Genomic DNA, 6827 nt, shown 5'->3' with positions numbered 1-6827 from the left:
GTCATAGCCAACTATGAATCCTATTTAAAAAATACAACTTTATGTTATTACAGTTCAACGAATGGTTAAAAAAAATCGCTCTTAACATTATTAGATTCTCTAAAAAAAGTGTCTGCATAATGTCTTTGTTTCAAATGTGTATCTTTTATAATAAGAAAGATATGAATTTTTTAAGATTTAGCTAAAATGTCAACTTTTATTTATAAGTAGTAAACAAAAGACGATAGCGAGATAAGGTTTTGACCAAGATTATTTTCTCAAAAAAACGGACCCGAGAATGTGTCACTCGTTTCTCTCTAAACCTCTTAGTTTTGGAGATCGACTATTTGAACATCTAAAATGCAGCACCCTGTACACATCGCAAGTCTATGTGAGTAAAGTACATACTTACTTGAATAATAAAAATAATTTTTTCCTGTTAAAAAATCGTTGGTATCCATCAAAGTAAATACCTGGTACACCAAACTAAATACCTACAGATTAATACAGAAATTGCACCATCATCGATTTTGGATTTAAAGTGAAATATTTTTGACAAAGCTGTTATCACGAAATGGCCATCAGTGAAATATTTCATAATTCCTATCGTTGCATCTGTATATGAGCTCGTATAATATTGTTCCAGCAGTCATTTTTATGCCTCGTTTGAAAAAGTTCAAAAATCTACAGGAATATTACAATTTCATGACTGAAGTGCTTTTTAATTGAGTTACTCATGAATTATTAAAGAAGGGGTTTATATCTAAAAATAAATATGCAGAAAGGAAGTGGCAATTTTTGTCACTGTTACACATTAATTAAGCATCAAGCCAATCGGAAAATCACTCTGCATATTTCCATTTCCCATTTTAAGCTTTTAATCTATTTTTAAATCTCATATCCAATATGTTTTCTGAAACGGATACTATTTATAATAAAAAGTAATTTTCCTTTACTATTTATTTACGCTTTTCTTTTAATTGGTAATGTAGTAAAATTCTCATAGTACGGTCAAAACAGACAAAAATATAGTGGCAAGCTGCAAAATTCGCATAAAATGGGTACAAGTCCCAGGTACATTATTTCAAATAAACTATCAAAAGTCCCCATCGATCCGACGTGTGCTAAAATCTTATTCATTTTCAAAGGTCAAAAGTATCGTTTTTTTACATATTTTTCATAAACGGGAAGTCATATCATAAAGATGGTACAATAACGTTGTAGGTCATTCAATTATCTATAAAAATTGTTCTTATAATTTTTTTCCTAGGGATAATCATTTTTTAAATATCACCATTTGAAACATCGAAAATACAAATACAGTCACAGACCTACGTTGCCTACATTTATCATAGGAATATAAGCAAAAATAACAAGTGTTCAATAATTGTTCTGGTCATGGTTTGCTGTGGTTTTCTCTTTCTAGGATGAAGGTATGTTGCGTGATAAGTTCATATGATTTGCTGTCAACTGTTTAAATGTTGTCTTATTTTTGCATTTATTAGTTTTCGATAAAAATAACAATGAAAATCCTGCTAATTGTACAAGCTCAATTGAACGTGTGAATTTTTGGCCTGACACTGACAGTACTGACAGCTGTCATCTGTCATTGTTTTGTAATGTTAACTGAAACATACGTTTTTTGTGACAATTGCCACACATAGGCGATCTGACCAGAACAATTATTGAACACTTGTTATTAGTTTAGGTAACTTATACATAAAACAAATTATACGATTATGAGAAGAGTCCACGATTTATTGTGTTTTAGTTTTATTTTACAGAGTGATTTTTTAACACGAGCCACCCTGGATATCTCGAGATTTCACGGGAAATTCTAATATCATTGGCGTCTAGAATTTTTGCATTATACACGGTGTTTCACATAATTTTACGAGGCCTGCGCTTGTAAAATACCACCAAGAATACATATTCAAATACGAACTGGATTACATATTTATTTCTTCTAGGTACCTAAATTGAAAATTTAGCATTTATTACACGTAAGGGATCCTCGTCACTGACTAACCACGATATTAATAAAAAAAGGTTCTGTAATCAATTTTTAACACATAGAAACCCATTGGATTAACGATACAAGGTATTCTCAATTCGAAATGTTATATTATTTTTAACAGAGAGCAATTTTAAGCATTGTTAAGTCAAATTCTAAGAATAAAATGTTGTATTCAACTTCAACTCGTTTTCGTGTAAATCGGTTCATTTATTTCTCTTCGTGGATGATAAATCACTCATGAAATAAACTGTCCGATTTACACTCAAACTCGTTAAATAGTACTCGTAGTATATTAAAAACAAATTTCATAAGACCAATCTAAAAGCACGAATTAACGAGTTTTTTGAAAGAATGAGTTCTTCAAAGTCTTATGAAACCAGTTTTTTTATACAGTTTTTTGTAATTCGCCCTTTTTTGTCGTTTTTAAACAAAAATTTTTATTTTAGTCGATTTAGGATTTTTTGTGACAGTTGGTAGTATCTCAATTTTGAAAGTAAAAAATTGATTTGAAATTTTTGTTTTATCAAAGTTTTATCAAGAAACAAGAGTTTGGATGACAGTGGAGGTAATCTTACATGAACGTCGCCTGAAATTTGTAAAATTCGCAAAATGGGATCCCGAATTTGCTCTTTGCGAACCTAAACATTTTCGTAACATGTTTTTTCAAATAATGATTATTGTAACGTCGCACTTGACGACGGTGAGTCTTTTAGGATGCCTATTAAACATCAAAGTGCGGCAAATTACAAAAATAACTAATATGTACAGTAAAAAATATAGTGTTAAAATTAAACACTACTCAACTTTACCCTAAAGTTTATATAGGTCCCACTAAATAGTGTTTAATTATAACACTATGCTGTAGTGTACTTATTAAAGGATCTTTTACACTTACTAGTGTAACAATATTAAACACTTCTAGTGGGAATCAACAACTCTCGTAGTGTTAAGTTTATGGTTATTCAACTCTACTCGTAGTGGTTGTAAAATTACTTATTTTACTAAAATTTTATATGTTTTAAGTGATAAACATTTACTTAAAAAATACAAATTTATTAATGAACATTAACTTTGAAAAACGTTGAAACCTTGAATCATAAACCAAGTGGTTTAAACCACTTGTTATTAGTAGTTATCACTTATCAGTTATCACACAAGGTTAATAAATCCACTCGTGAAATAAAGCGTCCGATTTAGACTCACACTCGTAGAATAAATAACTTTTGTTATAATACAATTTACTTTCTTTTAATAAAATTGCAATTATTTTAACTGTATAAACTAAGGTCTGCTAATACTGCCACAATACCACACTTTTCGGTAACGACATAAGAACAAACTGCGCATGCGCCTGGCATTCATGTAGTTTTTAGAGTTAAAAGAGAGTTAAAAAGCATTAATAAAAATGCCAAAGAGTTATTTAACATGAAAAATGTTGACGCTTAATCGTAATGGCACTACTAGTGTTGGTTAAGAGTTTAATATCATGAAACACTAGATGTGGTATATTTATTTCAGTGCAAAATTACTTTCATTTTTAATACTCAAAATTTAGCACCCAACACTACTCATTTAACCAATTTTTTTCTGTGTACCTATACAATCCTTTATTCAGTAACTTAAATATTCTTTCAAAGGACATTATGAAATAATGGTAAAATTACATGTAAAATTGAATCTTCATGTGTTCACGTCGCTATGTCAATAGATACTATGAGTTTTTGCAAATGAGTCAAGTGTCAAATAAAAAGTGAAATGTTAGTGTTTTCGGCTTAGTAACATGTCGGTGATGAAAATACTAAAATAAACTTTCATTTAGTTTATCTAAACTCAACGTAGAAAATTGGTATTTATTAAAAGTCGTTGGATAAGTGCTACTATTGTTTAGAATTATCTTGGGCAATATCATATTAGTTGAAATTAAGGGGTAAACCGCAGAGAAAACCACGGGAATCATGTTAAAAAATTAGGGAAAATCGGGGAAAATTTAGAATGCGGTTTACCCCTCGTCTGAAATGGTGCTTTTTTCTTTATTTAAAGAGCACCCAAAAAATCGATGCGTACTAACGTATGCTATCAATATTTCAGCAAAGCTGTTACTATTTTATTAAAAATGTTTCATCAAAAACTGTAAAAATTGCAGAAGTAATCTAAAGCTCATGACATTTATGCGACAAATAACAATTTATTATCCAAAAGTCGTGATCAGCTTTAAGTGGAAATTGCGTGTCACTGTGTCAGGGAAGTGTGACGACTTTTCCCGGCAGCTCAGCACATTTTCCGCCCCTTGAATTGCCTAATTTGTGATTTTTTATATCCCATAAATAAAGCTAGCTTGAGTAATTGAAGTGCGGCTTCTATCAATATTTTCTCAAAAAATATTTTCGTTTTATTTTCGGAAAGATGAAATGCATATTTCCAGATCGCACATTCATTAATCAATAACCAGTGTGATTTTGGTGTAGCAAAAATAGAACGATTATACTTTTATTACCAGAGATTACTGAATTATCTTATCAAAAGTGTGTTAATTAGTGATGTCACATTGATATACAGTCCTTGGTTAGTATCAAAATACAGGAAAAGTTATAAATGGACATGATTCGTTAATTTTGTTAATTATTTGTCTCGCCTTACGCAAAACAAAATTATTGGAGAGTCATATGGTCCAATTATCGTATTTTCACAATCTGGTCGCAATTTTCCAGTAAAAATATCAAACGCAATGCTTGTGCTTTCAATCGTCACGACGAAAATACGTTGCGAAATCCTTATTGATAAAACATAATTTATTTTTGGGCGTGTACAATAATACGCTCCTCTCTGCTTATTTTACAAAACAAATTAAATGTCGCGAACAACAAAAGCACTGACTTTCCTCCTGTAATAATCATTTATTTTCAAGTAGCGACATTTAATACTGTTGGAACTGCAGCTATTAGAAGTTACATCGTGCTTTAGTTGGATCATGTCAGAGTTCAATTATGAAATGTAACTTTTCAAGCTTCAATCGAAACTATTTGGATAATTCCGTTATCAAGCCCGTCAGCTAAACTCTACCCTGTTCCTGACAACAATGACAAATTATCTATAGTGTATAGTGTCGATAGATTTGACAAGGTTTGTCAGGTTTCCTGATAATAAATTACAGTCCGGTCGTGGTTGGCTTCCATTTCAGAACACGTGAAAGAGGAAAATGATGAGAGATTTCTTTCAATGTAACTCATAAAACAAAAATTGTCTGTTTTTCTTGATATATTTGAACTTCTTTGTCTATTTTCAGCAGACTACACTCCTATTAGTGTGTGTTTTCTTTGCGTCATTTCCAACGTGACATCTGATAGAGTTACGTTGTCTCGCATTATCCTTGAAGTCGGTGTCAAGGAATTTTTACCCTAAATATTGATCTAATCTCTGATCACCCTTTCTTTAGTTATTTTTGTTTAAATGCTTACTTAAAAAAACTAATATTTATTCCAACTAGTTTGAACATCGGTTATAAAAGAATCTAATAATAAGAAAGCTGATTGCAGCTGTGCTACTAATGTTGGATATTATCTTCGAACTTTTTGTTCTGTTCCTCGCAGAAATTCCCTCGACTGCGATCTACACAATTAATTGCTTCTAATATATTGCGGATTTACTTTTTTATCTTCCAATAACGCTGACAGATGTTTCATTACATTTTTGAACTTTTGGTTAGTAGAAAATATTTCAATAGTTAAAGATGGGTTTTTAAAGTAGGTATTAGCTACGAAGAACTATAACTTAGGAGACGAAACGAGATACAAAATCGCTCGATTTTCTGAATCCAAAGAAATAGTACGGCAGAGTAAAATGAGGGCGCTTCGAGTGTTAAACTGTCTCGGTGTCAAATCGTTTTAAATTAACTGAAATTCAACAAGTTCACTAATTTCGTGGAAAAAATGCACAAATGTTGAGCTTTGTAGTCTTTGTAGTCTTGAGAAACATGAGAAAAAAATTATTTAAGATTTAAAATTTGCGCTTCGACCTGTATTTTTCAAAACGCTGCGAATATGGTTAAAGATACAAGAAAACTGTTCAGAAGAAAGTTGTAGAGAATTAAATTTCCTTTAAAAAAGTCAGCGAGACCATATCTTTATCTTCAACGGTTTAGGCTTTGAAGACGTTCAAAGATGCTCAAGCGACGGACGGATTTCCTTCCTTCATTTTGCCGGTGGTCGAGTATGGGAAAGTAAATTTATACCCAAACCGTTGAAGATAGAAATATGGTGTCGCGGACTTTTTTGTAGAAAATTTAATACCCTACAACGTCGTTCTTTAAATTTTTTTGTACCTTTCACCGTATTCGCAGCGTTTTAATAAATAAGCGTCAGTGCCCAAAAAATTATGGCTTAGAATTGTTAATTTGCTTTCCACCTTATATTTTTGCAAACGAAGCGAATACGGTTAAAGATACAAAAAAGTAAAGAAACGAGGTTGTAGAGAATAAAGTTTTCTACAAAAAAGTCCGCGACACGATATGTCAATCTTCAACGGTTTAGGTATAAATTTATTTTCCAGTATTTGACCACCGGCAAAATGAAGGAAATCCGTCGCTTGAGCTTCTTTGAATGATTTTGAGCCTAAATGGTTGAAGATAGGGATATGGCCTCGCGGACTTTTTTAAAGAAAATTTAATTCTCTACAACTTTCCTTTGAACAATTTTCTTGTATCTGTAACTATATTCGCAGCGTTATGAAAAATATGGGACAAAAAGTAAATTGGTAAAACTTTATTTTTTTTTTTAATATAGTTTAAGATATAACTTTTGCACTATTTTTATCTCCTTTTATTGAGAATTTGATG

Source organism: Tribolium castaneum, chromosome 1, assembly GCF_031307605.1.
Source record: "Tribolium castaneum strain GA2 chromosome 1, icTriCast1.1, whole genome shotgun sequence".
Taxonomy (NCBI): domain Eukaryota; kingdom Metazoa; phylum Arthropoda; class Insecta; order Coleoptera; family Tenebrionidae; genus Tribolium; species Tribolium castaneum.
The sequence above is the reverse complement of the archived record's forward strand: the minus strand, read 5'-3'. Positions refer to the sequence as shown.